The sequence below is a fragment of the Poecile atricapillus genome, chromosome 3 (genome assembly GCF_030490865.1).
Source record: "Poecile atricapillus isolate bPoeAtr1 chromosome 3, bPoeAtr1.hap1, whole genome shotgun sequence".
Classification (NCBI taxonomy): Eukaryota; Metazoa; Chordata; class Aves; order Passeriformes; family Paridae; genus Poecile; species Poecile atricapillus.
The window spans coordinates 91,553,512-91,572,370 of NC_081251.1; the positions used below are offsets into that span (position 1 = coordinate 91,553,512).

At 38.5% G+C, this 18,859-nt stretch overlaps 1 long non-coding RNA gene across 4 annotated transcripts in view; it reads left to right on the forward strand.

Annotated features, from left to right (window-relative positions):
- LOC131578063 (uncharacterized) overlaps nucleotides 1–18,859 on the forward strand; it is a 224,472-nt gene that overhangs the window by 18,325 nt on the left and 187,288 nt on the right. For all 4 annotated transcript variants that reach the window (XR_009277370.1, XR_009277372.1, XR_009277371.1 and 1 more), the window contains exon 2: nucleotides 14,152–14,236. This is a non-coding gene — a long non-coding RNA (uncharacterized LOC131578063). The remainder of the gene's footprint in view (nucleotides 1–14,151; nucleotides 14,237–18,859) is intronic.

Genomic DNA, 18,859 nt, shown 5'->3' on the forward strand with positions numbered 1-18,859 from the left:
ATGCCCTGCAGCACCGTGACTCCTGTGACTCCAGCTGCAAGTCAGCGTGATTCTGGATGCTCAGAAACATAAGCTAGAGTATATTAGCTCACCCTAATAATTTTCAGTATGATTTCTCAGAGCATCTGAAGTAATGTTTACAAAAATGTGTGTGTAGAGCTACTAGTCTTCAAGTGCTGGTCCCAGAGGAAAATTCACATGTACGCTTCAGAGTGACCTGGTGAAGAATGCAACAGCTTCTTGGAAATGGGATGTAAAATACTTTAGAGGGGTAGCTTCTTTGTATACTCAGAACCAGGCCTGATACACCTTGGATTTAAAGTACTGGCAGCTATACTTCCTGAAAATGAAGATTCTTTTCCTCTTTCTCCTTTTTTATTCTTGCAAGTTACCACATCCATTAGGATGTCTTTTTTGTTCCTTTACTCCTGATTGATGGTGCAGTGTTATTTGTTTAGTCATTATTTTTAGTTTTTTATGTAGCTGTTTGTCTGTTTATTGAAATGAACTGCCATCCGGGCACCCTGATCAAAGCAAAAAGCATGAAATCCCACGTGTTGCACTTTGGAGAGCAACAACAATGAAGCTAACCTTTCACCCATGACTTTCTTTTAACCCTCATTTTGAAAGACAGTAGCAAACAATTCAGCTAACTTCTTAAGTAAGAGAATATTCAAACTAGCTCGATTGTAATACAGTGTTCTTTTCAAGTGAATGGAAGGTCTCGAGTAATGCATACAAATTCAGAGGCTGGGTAAGTTCATTACTTTGGAGTTTCTGGTGTAGTAATAACAGTGAAATGGTTAAAAGGCTGACTTTAAAGTGGTCACAATTAGGCTTCAAAGTTAACACCCCACCCCACTGAGATGAATGGGAGCAGTTGACATTTCTTAGTGCTATTGTTTCAGTCTGGCTTGCTATAGCTTCTAAAATAAGACAACAGTACATCTGTTTACATTCTGCTTCCGCAAACCCAGATGGGCTAGAAACTTCATTGTTTTTTAAGTGGAAGCTTGGATTCTGGAGAATACAGCAATATCCACAGGGTATCTGTAGGAAGAAGAGCTGAAAGCTGCCTTAATCACAGACATCTCCCCCTTCTCTGTAAACTTCTATTGTCCCAGGACAAATCTGTAAACCACAGGGGGAAAAATAAAGTAATATGTATTTGAAGTACTTTTTACTTACAGCATGACATGCCCACAATAACTTCTCATCAAGTCCTTAACCTATAAATTTTCACAAATGGATGCAGTGTTTTGAACTTTTTTCTCTTTTAGTAGTTTGTAGAAGGTAAAGGTCTTGCTTTTACTGAGTTTGGTAGCTTCTCTTAAAACCTCTCCTAAGAGAAATCTCTTCTGTAGATAGAGAAGCCAGAGGTTCACCCCTGAGAGTTTGAGACCAGGTGTTACTTTGTATTCACATGGGTAGAATCCTTAATTTACTTCTGAAAGCCTTACAAGAAGAAGTAAGATTTTTGAGAGGAATATTTTGCATTTTTCTGATCCTGTCATCCAGCTACATTAGCTGGAGTAAGATCTTAGGAGCTGGAATGGATTAATAAAGGTGCAAGTGGGGCCAGAATTTGGAGCAGATGGTCTCTATTACCCCGTGCCTCAGTTTATGTAGGGAGTACACAGAGTCCTCTCAGACTTTTGTTGAGGGGTCTGCACAGTGGCAAACTGCCCTCAGTAACAGCCAGAACCCTATGAGAGCTTCTCTGATAAAAGCGACCCATTAGATATGCTTAGGCTGTAGATTGAAACCAGCTGTGAATCTGTCGGAAAGATTTTCCTCATTGTGCTTTCACCAGGGTGGAAAGTTTGTGGCTTGTTTTGCATATATATGTATTTTGGGCTTCATTGCTCTGATTTTGCGAGTCCTAGACACTGCCAGGATAAGAGCTCTCATGCATACAGGCTCCTTTTGTATCCTGGCACTCTTTGTATCCTGCCTTCTTTTTGCTCATGGACAACACAGCTTGTGCTTTGGAAGAGCCATTGTGGGCTCTCCCAAATGGTGTCTCCCAGATTTCCACCCTGGGTGAGTTGGATGGTGAAGGCAGGCATACAATCTGTGGTTTGGGCTCATGACACTTGTTTCCTGCCCAACTTCAAGCTGCATTTTCATCTGACTATAAAATACAGTGGCCCTGAGCCTTGACAGGTCTCCAGGTTGTCTGGGACAACTGTGAGCATTTCAAGAGTGTAAACTGTTTCCTCTCTTGTTCTTCTCCTCAGTTCCTGTGTTATGTGGGAACATGAACCAATCTGATCTGGATGGAGAAAACACCTGAGAAAACCCAACAGGAGTATTTGCTTTGAAAGTTTCTCTCGTGAGATTTTTTAATATTTCTAAAAAAAAAATATTTCTTTAAAAATAAAAAAATGTTAAATAATGCTGGGAAAACCATTTCCAATGTGATAAAACTCCTACAAGGTGAAGCAAGAACCACTCAATTCAACTGTATGGGGAAGGACAAGTTATTTAATGAAATGGAGGGCTAGAGAACAGCATCAAATATGCATTTTTTTATATTTGTTTCCATTTTTTCTAGTCCATTTCTGACTGGATTTTCCTTGGTATTACACAGACTTGAGTTATATCTTGTGGAAGAAAATAGGTATCCTAATAGACCTTTTGAATATAGTTAAAATATTCAGCAAGGCTACAGTAGGTCAGTGGCAGAGATTGGAAAATAAGCTAGGGGATGTTTTGCCCAGTTCTGTATTTTTTAATTAGCAAACTGGCCTGCCTTCCTGAATTAAAATGACATCATGATACCTAAATATTCAGAAGCCTAAGGTCTATATACTAACCCTAACACAGAGAATTTCTTGACTAGGCTTTAAGAAAATATTTCTGTAGTTTCTTTACCGGTTGTGCCCTAACCTGCTTTTTGTATGGTATTCAAGGATGATTTTGACAACAGAATTATCTTTTAGGGAATATAAAATACCAGGGATTAAAAGGGACAGATCTGGACAGAGCAGGAATTTGCCATCACAGTGATATTCTAAAACAACTTCTGAAAAATTAGCATGTTATGAAAATAAATTAATTTTTTAAATATTGTGCTCTTTTAATTTTCTTTTAGAAAAGAAAATGAAGCCTTCCATTATAAGACTATTTAGTTTTGAGTAAATTGTGCGTTTCCCTTTTGTGGTGCATTTCTTTAGTCAATTTATATTTTGCATGCCTATTGCTCCCAGTCTGCTGGTTGGAGCTTGCTTGCCAACTGGTATTTTCCACTAAGAATCAGAATCACAGTTTTCTTTGAGGAGTTTGCGTTATGGCAGTCATTGTCCCATAGAAGAGGATGAAGGATGCAGACGGTCACTCCTGTGGGTGTCATGAAAAATGCAATGGGGAAAGAGCCCAGCAAATTGAAATGGTATTTTTCAGTTCATAAATACTAAAAATTGGAATGTCTTCCCAAAATAACCCTGAAGTTTTACTTCTTATTGAAAATTCTTTTAAAAAACCCCAACAAAAAAACCAGCTGATATTTACTTAATCATCCCAAGTTAGGAAAAAAATGTTGAATAAAAATGTATTTTATAGGATTAAATTTCCATATTTTTTTCAGCTCTAATTATGATAAGGTTGTATGAGGATTAATTTTATTCTTTCTTTGTCTCATGCTTTTTCCAGTCTAGACAATGAAAATAGTTTGATCTAGCAGTTTTTACATTGTGGTCTGTGCACCAGAGCTGGCTTGTAAAACTTTTTCTTTCAGTGGTTTTATTGTTCAAGAACTGGTGCTTCCTGTTACTTCTGGCCATGCATTTTGATTTTGTGAATGAGTATGCTTAGACAAAAGAATAATACTAATCAAATATATACCTTGTGTGGAGCTTTATGTTCTCATTAAATAAAAATTATACCAGAACTGTGGAGGTAACAACTCTTCTGAAAGGCTGAGTCAACAGGAAAAAGAAGACAGCAGTGAATAAGAGAAATCTGGGATTTCTTCACTTCAGGTATTCAGTAAGGAAGAGGAAACAGCACAGGTAAAACATAACATAGAGTGTTGCTCTTAATGCACATAGTTTAAACTTGATGGTATAAGAACTGTGCTTTGGGCCGCTTTTCAAGGAAGAGAAAACCAATGGCATTTTGGTTCATGGCAGGGAGCAAACCAAGTAGAATCAATTACAATTTAAATAGATAAGTGAAAGCTGCATGATCTTAGTTGCTGTGTCATACTGTTCTTTGTTTCCATATTGCCTTTTGCAGTTTTATTGTTCTAGCGCTTCATACTTGTGTAGTTTGAAGGTTGTGGTTTACGTGACTAGATTCACTCCCTACTGGGATATAGGCCAAGATAGTCAAAGTGATTGTTTGTTTTGAGCACCTCCATTTTTTAAGGGTCCAAATCAGAGAAGTTTTGGAGTAGGGAAACTCAGTTGTTTATGTGGTTTGTCAACATGACATGGAAAGACAAAGAAGAAAAAATATGTGCGATCAAAATCCTTGTTCACTTTCCATAGTCTCAGTGTCTGAGTTGAGGTGACAAGATTTGGGTACTGCTGTCCTGGAAACTGGAATGTATACCTGGCCACGGTTCAGGCTGAAGGAAGTAAAGTTGATCAGTGACATATCCCTGTCTTTGCATTTCTCTTCCCTAATCTCCTAATTGCCCTAGAGCTTTACTGAAGATTTAGATGTGGTCTTCTGGTAAGACAGTGGTGAGATCAGTGCTGACTGTACCATATGTGGAAAAGGTATATATATACAGCTACACTGTATATGTATTACAAAGCATAAATAACCTATGTAGTCAATTTCGCTGCCTGTGGTGTGGGTGAAGCTACCCAGTGCAGGGGTAGCAAGAGGACATGCCTTCTAAAAGAACAGCATGAGCACGGGTGCTGTCAGAATACTTGGCTTAGAACTAACTTTCCCCTCAAATTCTGTTCTGCTGATACAGAGAAGTACAGTTTGTGTTGCTGAAGTAACTGCGTTTACAAGAAATACTCGAGCATAATACTTAAAAAAAGTCCTGGAAGCATTTCATTAGGTTATAGCTTTTTGATTGTCTATTTTTAGGACAAGATGTCAGCTGATACAGTTCCTTTAAAAATGCACTTTGGATTAAGAAGAAGAAAAAAAAGCAGCATAAGCTGTGAAGTCTTAATTGTTAGAAGTGCAACAATAGCTTAAAAACAGACTGTAAAGCCTCGTCTGACAGCTGGAGGAAGGGATACTTTATTAATAGTTGTAAGGAATGGGTGGATAGGGCCTGAAAAAGGCAACAGGGGATATAAAAAGAAGCTTTGTAATATGAAACCATTGCCAAAATGCCTTACAGAGCAATTTATGAGAGAGCCTGCGTCACATAAGCACCAAGTTAATACATGGTGAATGGATTATACATTATGGAGCTTCTGACTGGTGTGCATCACTGAAAGTGAAGGTACACCAGTGCTGCAGCCCAGCTCTGCTGTGGCAGATCATTTAATGGGCTGGAAATGGGCACACAGGGCTCACTGGCCAGCAGCCTCTGCTTTCATGACTCAAAGTTTTTGTCTGGCAAGCTCCAGATGACTGGCCACTATACTTGCTATATAGCCATCACACTTCAGTATTTTAGTCAAAGTCCCCTAAACATCCTTGCAACTGATAGCCAAATTGCTCTGCTAATGTGACCTGACACATATAACTCCAACACTTATTTCCTGTGGGAGGTGGCAGGGAAGGTTCCTCTCTACAGAGATTTCTTGTAGCTAAAATATCTCCAAATTAAATCCCCAATTAAAACACAACTGCATGTTTTCTGTGGCCAAGAGCTGACTGCATAGGATATAATGGGAATTCAAAATCCCTCATTGCTCCAGCTTCGGCTACAGGGCTTCTCTGATTCCAGACTGCCTGAGTATCTGACAGAGCAGTGTCCCGTATTAGACTATGATTGTCTGTTTATGACAGATCCAGAACACTTCAATTTACTTGTTATTTAAAAAAAGAAGTCCTTAGGTAAATGTCAATAAACCCTCCCCCAAACTCCCAGAATTTGGGAAAGCCTTGAAAGCAGAAGGACTGCAGTCATGGGGAAGTTTTGATCTCATTTGAAATCATATATCCATAAAATCGCTTTAGTGCAGACTTCCTGTGTCATGCCGTGCTGACTCTGTGTGAGATCTGACATTGTTCTTTGCTCTTTAATAACGAAAGCTCAGGAGGGTGGGGAGAGGGGAAACATAAACAAAAATGTCAGCCTGATTTTTAGCACTGTACAAATTTAACCCAAATTGCCTGTGCCAATCCTAATCCCTCCTTTCGGGTTTGTCCTTTCCATGTGGGTCAATGGCAACTCAATTCCTGATACATCAAATCCAGAAACTTGCTGAGGCCGTCAGTATCTCTGGCAGCATCACATGGTGCAGATGACATTTCTAATGTCTGTGGTACATGGCAAATTAGTTCTCAGGATCAGAATTTTCGGTGGATATGTTATCAATGTGGCTTCCTTTCTCTGCTGCTCCTCTCAGTTGCAAGTGACAGGAAACGTTACTTCTGTTCACTTTAGCTTTAACCATGTTGTTAGGTTTGTTTGTATGCTGTTTTGCTTTTCCTAGAAGATTATTGTCTTTTTTCACCTGTGATCTTAGCCAGTTCACAGTGTCAATGGGAATTTCTGCTCCTGCTACTCTGCAGCATATGTCCATTCTAAAGTATTTATTTTCTTTTTGTGTATTGTACAAAGCTGGTTTCACCTTTGATAGCTATTTTTTATTTGCAAGGGGAGCTGGCAAGCTAGGTATTTTCTCGAAACTTTTCCTGCACAGCCTTTTTTCTTTACCCTCTTGCCTTGTCTGGGTGGCACCAGCACTGGGAACAGCAGAGCTGGCAGGTGAGCCTTTTTGTTGTGTTTCAGATTTACTTTGAGTGGTATTTTGAAGACCAGCCCTGCATTCATGAGATATGTCTGAGGTTATAGGTGAAGTAAAAATGCAAAGGTAGATATTGCTTGTGGCATTGATGAGGAGAATTGCTGTTGATAAGATGAGAGAGGAATTGCATTTCCATTAGGTGTTTGGGATTGTCTTTTGCTGGATTCTTTACTTTTCCATACAAGAGAAATGTTTAAGGGCCTACCTGTTCAAATGCTGCTCAGGAACTTGTCCAGCCTATTTGCAAAAAGAGGGTGATTGCATCTGCACTCATTGATAATTTCCAGGGTTAGAATCCATTATGGTAGACTTTGTGGAGTACAATCAGGAGGAAAGGCAGGGACAAATTCTCTTTGCGGCACCCATGGGTAAGATATATACCCACAGTTTTCTTATTAAAGCCATGCTGTTGTGTGACAGGAGGGAGAACACCCCTCCTCATCCTGTGTCAAGGAGCATATACTTATTGTTTCTGTTGTCATAGCCTGAAGTCTGGTTGGATTGGCTCCCCCTTTTTGCTCAGATATGCTTTTGGTGATCATATGTCCTTCCCATGAATACTAGATGATGTCATGCTGCTCCATACTGAAATATGTTCATCAGAATTTCCAGTTTGCTCCCAGGTAGGCCTTCCTTACAGTTTTCTAAATGATGAAAAGTTGGTGTAAGGTGTGTTGCCATCAATGCTTCTGATCCACAGAAAATATCAGTTACATTAAAGGAAATAATTCAACCTTATTTGTTCTTTTTATTCAGTTTAGGTTTGAAGGGTGTTGAGTGTCCTAGCTATAAGAACATGTTATTGCTTTTGTACATTATTGCTGTTGTAATCCAGGAGAAACATATCAGGTCCTACTCATTACTTAGCAGACTAGAAAAATTTAAAATATAAGATGTCACATGAGGCTGAAACTGCAGTCCATCTGTAGGGAGACTTCTTGCTGCTGTGGGAGAGGCAAGGTGATGCTGTGCTTTGAGAAACAGCAGGACCATTACTACCAGTGTCAGAGGCACAGTCCTGGTATATAGGGGCCCACGCCCTAATTTTTTTGAGGTAGTCAACTCTTAAAGTTATCTCTCTGTCTTTGTTGGCCTTTTTACTACTTTTAGACATCAGTTGTCTTTGTGAGTCTTCTTTATGGTTATATTTGCTAAAAAATGCAACTGGTTTGGATTCCCCACCTCAATAACTTGACTGAGAACCTACAGTACTTGCTGTTCTCCCTCTTCTTCAAAGCTAGACTACAATTAATGAAAACTTGCAAGTGGTTTGTTTAATACACTATTATTTTGAGATTTTTTCTCTTCTCCCTCATCATTCCGACCTGTGAAGCTTCCTTGTACTGTCTTTCTTTAAACATTATGCAGAATAAAATATAATTTTGCTCCTTGCTTAGACTTTGAACTCTTTGAAATGAAATCAAGTGAGTTTGCCTGTACTTAGCTGGTTGGAATCTTAGGAGATTCTACTATTTTGTTGTGTAGGGAGTGCCACAGCTGATTAAAATAGATTTGGTCTTTTGTCTTTAGATCAGTAGGTTAATTTGTGATTTTTAATCTAGAGCAGTATCACATAGTTGTAAGGTAGCACTGCACACTTCCATAGGAAAAAAAACCAATCACACCTGATTTAGCCTAATTTAGATTTGTAAATCTTAGTAATTACTTTAGAACATACCTGAAGTGAGTCTGTGAGTGCAGCTAGGCTATTGACTTTCCTCAATTCTGCATAAGTGGAGAAGATAGAAAAATACAAAGTACTGACAATTTCATCACTGTGTCTAAACCCAGGACTAAATATCGTAAGTCCATATATAAATATATATGTATAGATGCAATTCTGCATGTTCTCCATTGGTGCTTACCTTATAAGTTACGAATATGAATTTGAACTATACTACTTATATATACACGTGATAAACTTATGATAAAAATTAGATGCAGGCAAAAATGCCTTGAAGAATTTGTGGTCTGAATGATGAGATATACCCCATATGAATGCCTACAGTGTGGTAACTTAAGTTCATTAAGTTCATCAGATAGTTTAAGTTCATTCATGTCCTAATAAGTGGTAGCTGCTCTAGGAAGCCCTCTAAGCTTTCTATAACCAGACGTGCCACTGGTAATCTTTCCAAAATGTGATGTCAATGGAGCTGCAGCTGGTTAAAGGGCTATGCAGGGCAAAAAGTGGTATTAGTGGCTAATAAAGGCTAATTCTTTTGCAAGCAAAATTAGCTCGCTTCACTAGCTTGTTATGACTTGAAGTGTCTGGCCGTTGAACTATGCATCTGGCTCATTTGTTGCTCTCAAAGGGATCCCACCCTGACAGACAGCTGTACTGGACTGGAAAAAAGTAGCCCACATGAGTGAGAATAAGGGGACTTCAGTTTGTGGGTCTTTAGGACAGTAGCAATCCATGTCAACAACCTCCGTAAGAAAAAGAGATGAACCCAACAAGGAATGTGCATGATGTAGGTCCCAGCTCTGGGCACTAGATTTCCTTAACTAACCAGTTACTACTGCAGAATTTTGTGCTCACAGATGCTGTAATTGATTCACGTGATATGCAACTACCTAAAAGACACAAATATGCATTAACTGGTTCCAGCAACCCTAAATAATCACTAGAAACTTGACTTCCAGTACATTCCAGATACTGTGATACTCTAAAGTGATTTAAACAGCACCAGAATAGCCTAAGCTCTGTGGATGTGTATTTATTTTTATTCACTGGTGTTTTGGGGTAAATGCCACATCAGAGTGTTTTTATTACAAAGTTCCTGTTCCTGCTCAGTGCAGCTGTACCTGTTCTAAATGCCTTCATCAAAGGCAACCTTTTCCTTTTTTTCTTAATCTCAGATCAGTTTACCAAGAGCAGTTGTCCATGACTTCCGTAAGCTTGCCCTGCAGAAAAGCTTTCTTAAAATTCTTTCCTTCTCACATGCTTAGAAATGTGTGTGCATGTGTATAAACATGGACACATGCATGTGCCCATGCATATTTTAATCTGTTTCTGCTTCAATCCTACAGCCTTGTGCATGGTCAGACTGAGAAAGGACTCATGGAAAAGGTTGCTGCCAAAGAGCAGCGAAACTCTTTCTTCCTTGTGTACTTCCAAATGATTTGAACACCTTCTTTATTTATGGAATGTTTCAAATTTCTGGGCTTTCTGATAACATTACATAGACAAATGTGCACTGAGGTTAAGAGTGATTATTTTTTTACTGTGGTGTTATTTTGCAGGTAATTTGACACTCAGTGTTAATACAGGTCATCCAGAGTGACAGGTTGGTGATGTTGCCTTTTGTGCAATTAAGCCCTTGAATGTTGATCCTGGATTGAGAGTTTATAGAAACCACATGGAGATATTGGTTTATGCTGTTAAGTAAATTTTGGGTCCCAAACTTTTACTCATTATGAAACAGTATTTGAATTAAAAGGAGACCTTGGACTAATGAATGAGTTTGTCTACTGTAGCATGCCTGTGACATTGCTTTCTTTGCACCAGAGACTCCTGTGAAGTGCTGGCTCCCTGTTTTGGTGATACTGGAAAGGGAAATCTTTCGAGAAGACCCATAAGTCCAACTTATCATGGCAAAAAAAGAGCAGAACTTATATAGAAATTGAGGCTTCAAATTGGACGTTTTCATCTGTATTATTTTTATTCCTTGTGAACTTTCTTTTGATTAGCCATCATTTGGTACAGCTTGGATGCCCAGCCTTGTGGTAGGCTGAGAGATGATGAGAAACAGTAATATTAATGATTTTTGCTTACCAAGGATCTCAGGAAATCATGCAAGAGGAAACTCCCAGTATTTTCACACCAAAAGGGATTTTTCCCAAATATTAAAAAAAAGAAAAAAAGTAAAGGCTATTTGATCCAGACATAAAGATACACTCAAGAATCTTGTAGAGCATAGTCTAACATGTTGTTTAATGATGACTTTTCACGTTGAAAATATAATGAGAAACTATAAAAAAGAGATCTTGTAACAACAGGTGTGACAGACAGGAGAACTGGAGCTAACATTGGACTCAGAACAAACCTACCCAGTCAGGGATGCATTTCAGGTGGTAAGTTGCTTGCCATGGCACATGAGAGGTTGGTGCTGAAGTGTTCCCCTCTGCTTAGATGCCATCACAATTAGATTATGGCACAAATGTGTTAATGCTGCAAGCTATGCTCAGGCTGCAGGTGATAGTCACTCCTCTGAATCTTACATATAGAAAAAGTATTAGTACCATGTATTACCAGCAAAGATTTGTAGAAAATTTCTAAAGATACCTTGACTGAAAAGTCAGAATAGTCTGTTTCTTGCTGAATCAGTTTCTCTGTAAGGAGACAAACAAGTGCTGAAATAATGTAGGATGTGACATCTTCCCGCCATTAGCAGTATTCTTTCTGTCAGTTTGGGTCCTCCAGTAGAGTAAATCTCAAGTTCATTAAGGGGAGTGGTAGGCTGGGATGCTTTTCATCCTTTACACATTATAGTCACTGTGGCCAGACCTGCTACCTGTCCTTCTCCTTTGTCTGCTGAGAAAATTCAGCTTATATGAATATTCTTGATTGTGCTCTGCTGTTATCACTCTAGCTCCATGGTTTCAGTTCTTCTTGGTACCCCTGTTATCAAAAGTAAAAGTGTTGCTGAAACTTTGTTTTTGCTTCTTCAACCTCGCTCATTTCTTCTACTGTAATGCAACATTTGTACTTTTTGTTTATGCATTTCTGTCTTTAATTCTGTGAAGCTGGTTTTGTGCAAAAACCGTGCCAAGGCAACAGCTAGCAGTGATGCAGTTGCCCCAGTGCTAAGCTGATAACACAAAGAGCTGCAGCATTTCTACTTTTGTGCTTTGAACTCGTTCTCTTGGAGCTGGTTTCCTGATGTGTCTCATTAGCACTGATTTGCTTTGTTCCTTGAGTGCAATTCCTCATTTGGTAAGAGTTAGAGCAACTACATCTCCATTTTCCCCTAGCTTAAGCAAAGCAGCAGTAATGGCCACCTCTCCCTGTTTTTCCCTTGGCAAAATTCCCAGAAAGATATGTGCTTAATTGTAATTTGCTCTCTGTGGTCAGCAGTAATATCTCATCTTTTAGTATCTCAACAGCACCACTATATTTAACTCTGTGTGCTCTGAGGCCTCACCTCATCTCCTACAGAGTAACCCTGTATTTCAATTAGGATGAATATATGCAGCAGAGGTGTTCACATTTATTGTATATACAATTAATTCCTCTGTCGTTTGCTGATTCATCAGCTTTTCGTGGCTTGAGAACAAACAAAAAATAACTCACCATCTTTTGGAAAAATAATATCATTTTCTGGGGAAGGCTTAATCTGTGCATCTAGTGTATCTTACTAAAGCTGGTTTTGAATTTTAGGTAGATAAGCAACTTTCTTGAAGTCAAAACTCTTCAAGAGAAACCATGAAATGACCAGTCCATAAATCCAGGAGTGGCACAAAAGTGGGAATGTGAAGCCTGCAATATGTTATATGAGTTTTTTAGTCCAACCTACCCTATTTCCACCCTGGTGCTAAATATACCTCTGACATACTTGCAAGAAAAGAAATACTGAGCTTGGACATCAGTGTTTTTGGCAGAGCAACAGGCACCTTTAGATTTAGGCTTAGTTTCATTTCTGTAAATTTCCTTGATAGTACATGAAAAAGAAATGTCAGGTTATTGTATTTGCGACTTTGGTGGTGAAGTTTGGCAAATATCAGACCATCTTAATAAAATGTTGAATTTTAAATCTAACACTTATCTTTCCTATAAGTAAAACTGAAAACTTTCATTCCAGGTACATGTCTTGCTCTTCAGGAACTCCTGTCCTGCTTAAGAAAAATAAAACTTTCATCTGAAGTACATTAATAACTGTTGTGAAATAAGAAGGTATTTCCAAAATGTCTAACTTGCCTGCAACATTTGCATCAGCTAAGTCAGCAATACTTTGCCAGCCACTGTTGTATTGTATTTTATTCAGGAGACAGATAACCAACCCTGTATGTCCTGGAATGAGCCTTTCCCTACTGTTGGTCATGTGTAGTTTGTTTTGTCATCTCTCTAACCTCATGGAATGTAAGGGAAAGTGATACCATTGAAAAAATCCAAAGAAAAAAATTCAGGTTGAAATTCAATCAAAAATTCAACTTGAGTTTTTCTGTGTGTGTAAAAATTGAATGTTGACATTGAAATATTATCATCCATATTTTCTGGATTTCACGTCTTTCACCTATCCCCATCTTTATAACCATGCTTGGTCATCCCCATACTGAACTCTTGGGGAAGTGTGTGATTTGCCACTTTGAACAGAAATCCATCCACTTTTGTAAACAGCACCTCATAAGGAGTTTGTGGCAGGTTCTGAAATGCTCCTGCATTAATGATAGGACTTCTGGTTTTGAACTTTTATGTGTAAGTCTGCTTTGTTTGTTAATACTTAACTAGGGACGATTCCTGATAAAAATATTAATGTAGCTTTACAGCAAGCTTTTCAAGATCTCTTTTAGAATCTCTTTCTACTGTCATTCAATGAATAGTTCAAGTCTCTTTTAAAGGCTTTTATCTCAATGTTCTAGTTAATTAATCTAAAACTCATTTTAAATGAGTTTTAAAATATTAAATATTGGATATAAGTTGCTTATGAAATCAAGTAGGTTTTGTTAATGTGATTTCAATGTGTTTTGTATAAACAGTAAGTTTAATTTAATAATTATGAATGTATCACAGAGGAGTAATACATTTTATAGTTTTTTTTTTTTTTAATAAGACTTAACATGCTGCCCCAATGCATGTGGATTCCTTGCATCTGAATCTGATGCACGTCCTGGGGGTAAGGACTGGCATGTGCCACATGTCAGACCTGGTTGGGTCATGGCTCTGGTGTGGACGTGCTCGCATCTGATTGAGCATTTCTTTACCCCTTCTTTTCCAACAGCAGAGCCTCAAGTGGGAGGACCAAACAGAAGGGGAACATCCTTCTCCCTGGCTTCTGTGGGGGACATTTGATCCTCTTCAAGATTCCCCATGAGGCTGTCACCTCAGAGGGGTTTGCAGGCTGTGCTCTCAGTGTGTCTGTCATGTTGAGATCCCAACTTCAGGGTGAGGAGGTAATGCTGCCCTGGAGATGCCTGTGGGCAGCATCAATGTGGGGCAAATCATTGCAAGGTGATGAGAATTATAAGTCTTCTCCATGTTAGATCAGGTAGGCTTTATAAAGTTTGTGAAGTTCTGCTTTTGTTTTTTCCATTCTAGGCCCTACAGTGACCTTACTGTTGGCTGATTCCAGAGAGCCAACTCATTATTCTGAATTGAAATTTCTCCATCTCCAAAATCAGAGGTAAGGATCAAAATATCTTGAGACAGTGGGATGGAATGTACCATGGTTATTATGATTATACTGCTTACTGTTAATATCAGAAGGGGAGATAATCTGTTCTTACATTCAGAAAGAAGTAAATGCCATGAAACTAGTGGAATGGTAACAATAGCCTGAGGAATGCTGGTAAAATACCAACATGACATGGCTTGAGTTAGAAGTATTACATTTTTGCCACATGTTAGGAACCACTAACTCTGGTGGCTACTGTAACTTATTAAGAATTGTATGGGAATCTGTTTTCAATATCTGTTATTTAAAAATATCTTGGATTGTAACACTGGAAAAGAAAAATAAAATATATTTCCTGAAATCTGCCTCAATGCCATTTTTTCATTGTCCAATTTCTGATGTTCTGTTTTTTTGGATTGTTTTCTTTCTTTTTTTTTTCTTTATTTTCTTTTTTTTTTTAATATAGTGATTTTATACGCAATTTCATCATTTTCCCAAAGAACTGACTGTTATCAGAGGTCACATGCTGAAAATCACCTGTGTAGTTTTACGTGCTTTGTTTTATTTTCAAAGAGACTATTAAGCATTTCAAGGAGAAAAATTAATCTTTTTTGTTTTCTGTTGTACAAAATAGTAAGGAAACTTGACTTGTTTTCTCTGTGCTTCTGCCATGTCTGTAGATTTTTTTTTCTCATAAGTATTTGAACATTATAGCTGAAAGGATCTGATTAAACATGCTAGACTTTTTACAGTTCCTGTGGCCTCTACTTAAAATGCATTAAACATTTAAAACTCAGCCTAACTAAACTGGAATGCATGTTTTAAAATAAGGATTATCTTCCATATTGTAAAAAGGAAAACTGTAGAGCTACAAGTGTCATCATGGCCAATTTTCTTTGTAAAGAAGAAACAGCTTTAACTTATGGACAATATGGTTTCTGCCCTGTGGTCTTGAAAGCTCAGTGAAAAGAACAGGATATCACTACTCAGTCCAATTTTTAGCTTGGATACAGATTTCTGCTGCAGCTTATTTCTTCCTCATATGTTTTAGCTTACCACCTATATAAAACCTTTGAGGTGCATGTGCTTGCAAAAATGTTTTAAAGAGGTGAGGTGAAAGTTTAGAAGTTCTTTAAAGGAAGCTTCTGTGAGGTCTCAGACTGCTTCCGTATTTGTCAGTGAAAGTTTTACCATAGACTTAAGTGGCCAGACTTGGATTAGAATAAATTTCATTTACATTAGTTACTTTATGTAGGTATTTGTATTTTATATATATTATGTAGGTGTAAGGCTTTTAGTCTCCCTGAAACCTCATTCAAATTAGAATTTGGTTCTCCTGAACTGTACTAGGAAGGATTCAGGAAATGAATTGATTTGCCTGATTTTTCTCCTTTCACCCACCTAAGAGCATATGTTCTGTCATCCTCTAATGATATTTACAAAACCTGCTCATGCCTCAAATGACACCATATTTAACTGGTTTGGTCTAAAGGTGGCAAGATCCAGAGTTTCTGAACCTCAAAAAAGCATTGAAAATATTCCCTTTTTAAAAAAGGGATTCTGGCCTCAAAAGCATCACTGCCCTTAGATGTGATATGGAAGAAGGAGTGAGTCTGTTTGTAGGCTGTACATGATTCGGTAGGACTTGAAGATTAATTATGCCATCCTGAGAGCACTTTAAGCCTTCCAGCAAGGTGTTCTGGTCAGGAGGTGAGGAACACCAGGGTGTACTAGCACCCATGTCTGCCAGATTGTCCCAGGGCTTGACAGGTTCAGTATCTACATGTGTCTATGTACCAGTGCCTTTCTAAGGTGTGTGGGGGGGGTACTTTGTTGCTTTGCAAGGCTCAGGTGGATAGCTTGTGTGGCCAGAGGTTTGGCCATATACAGATTGTCCTTAGTTGCTTCCTCAACTTCTGTGCTCAACTTCTCGTTGAGCCTGTGCTTCAGTCTTCTGGAGGTGGCTGAAACAGATAGGACCTGAATGATAACAGGCAGCAGCCCCAGAGCACAAGGTTTCCTGCTGTCCTAATGGCCATGCAAATATTTCATGCAGGAGTGACTTCAAAGTGTCTTTTCTCTAGACTGCATATCAATGCAGCTGTACCTGAAAGTAACATTCCATCAGAGAGCAGGCTTGTCTGTCTACCTCTATCAAAGCCTGCAGTTACATGTTCCATGTAGACATTTAGGTATGTGGCATCTACAGCATCCTCCAGTTATGATCCCGTGGGAGAGACAAATCTGAATGCAAAAACAGGTATCCCAGCAAGTCCAAACTTTTCTCAAAGTCAGGTGGTATCTAGTGGATCTTCAAAACAGGAGCAATATTGCAGGGTGGCTTGTATATAGTAGTAATGCCTAGCAGCAAGTTATCGAGTAGAGAGATGGAGGCACAATAAGAAACTTGCAAGTACAATAGTACAATCTGATCTGGGAAATTTTATCCTCATTGTCAGGAAAACAATTCTCCTAGATGGCCTTGATGGCATAAAAGCACTGTAATTTTAGTAACTTTATTTTGGACATCAGAATTTCAAACCCTTAATTTTTGTGAGGTGATGTCATGTGATGTGAGGTGTTGGAACAACTGTGTATGCAGAGTTTGGTCTTTGTGGCTTCATAGAATTACTCATACTTCCTTTATTTAAAAAAACAACCACATTTCTCACATCTTAAAAGTGACAGTCCTACAATGAAAAGAGGAACAAAGTGTTCTTTGAACACATTGCTCCCAATGCACATGCAGGGGTTAAGGGGTTCACAGCTTAGAGAAAATGGCATAGTGGCTAAAAGCTACCTGGGAAAGGTCAGCTCTGAGGCAACTGAGTTTTCTATTCAGTGGTCATAACACTCCTACTCTAAAACAACTTATTTAATTCTTACTACAAGGAATGAATGGCCAGATGAATCAGTTCTTTTATAATTGGAATTTCCGAGTTACTTTTCATGGTTGGAACTGAACTACAGAAATGGTCAAAAACATTTGAATGGTCTTGGCACGTTTGGTACTGTGTTACTACTGACAAAATGTAAACAATTACATGGTAACTAGAAAGATGCATGCCAGGTTAGTAGTATGAGAATGCCTTGGCAAATTAGACTAATGACTAGTTCTGGTACAGCTCCCACTAGTCACATGAGCATGTTTGATGGGAATGTGATGTGTCCAGAAGCTTGAGCAAACACGTTCTGAACCAAGTGCTCTCATCCCATTAACAGAAAAGACTCCCAGAGTCACACTATCCTGATCCACCTTTCTGTGTGTTCATGCATCCTGCTTTCTGAGCCATGAAGCTGCAATAACCAGCCCCTTGCTGGTTCAAAAACAGGATAAGCATGTATTTAGAGGAATTTGCAGAAGCTATCAAGCACTCAATACTTTTGATTTAATGATCACTTTGTGAGAATCTAATTCAGGGCTAAGTCTGCCGAAGAATTTCTGTATTATAATACACCCAGTAGAATTTATCCAGAAAAGAATGTACTATACTGTGCCAAGGACCATGACTGGGTACCTTGGGAGGGAATATACAAAACTCTGCACATACCAAGGAAAAAACTGTGGGTGAGTAGGAATTGTTTGGAGGAAAGGTAGGACTTAGCTCGCTTTACCATTTTCTGCATTCAGGTCGCAGTTCAGCCTCCTTTATCTCGAGATCCTTGGCCATGAACTGAGTGTGGCAGCTTGGTGCTGCATGGCTAACAATCTGCTGTAGTTTTCCAACATAAAACCAGCTTCCCAAAGCATTTTAGCTAGTTTGGGACTCCAGCATCAGCTCCTAAAAGTACCTCCTCTTCCAAAACGGCAATTCATAGCCTACCGTCCTTTTCTCAAAGTTGTCTTTATTCTCTTTGAAATAAATCTCTCCTTTCTTGTCTTAAGTGTCTTGGAGTGGTTACAAAGACACCAGCCTCCCAATTCAGTGACATTACTGATTCTGATGTACTATGTAATTTCTTTGCTCTCTAGAGTCAGTCTCTCCTTTTGTCTCAACAATCAGCGTCATTCTTTTTTTCAGTTCTGCAAACCCTAACATTTTCTAGAATGATGAAAGGTCCACATAATCATCTAGTATAACAATTTATGCAACATAATCCATGGGAATATACATAATGAGAAAGGAAAACTTTAGTCTTGTTTATGGTCTTTTATGGTTATGTGCTGAAGTACTGTAACTGGTTTTAGATACTTGTTTTAAAAAGTTGTCTAAATCTTGAGCTATGTAAGGAAATTGATGGTAGGCTTGCAAAATCAGGCCCACGGTATGATGCTGAGATTAATTCAATCATGTTAATTCCAGGAAGTTTAAAGTGACCTCTTATTGTCTGCAATAGAGTGTAAATGAAAAAGAGATGATATTTGATTATTCTCATTAGTTAAGAAAGCAAGTAAGCAACAAGAAGTGGCTTGAAGCATTGTGAGGAAAAATTTAGAATTATATATCAGGGAAAAGTTTATAAACATAAGAACTCATAGCCAAGGAAACCAGCTGCCAAAAGAAGCTTTGGAATCAGCACTGGTGAAGATATTCAGGGCTCAAGTAGACATCCATCTATCAAAAAAGGATAAATCAGTCCAGCCACAATATAGGGATAATACAAGAGAGTTTCCTGCCAAATTTCTACCCC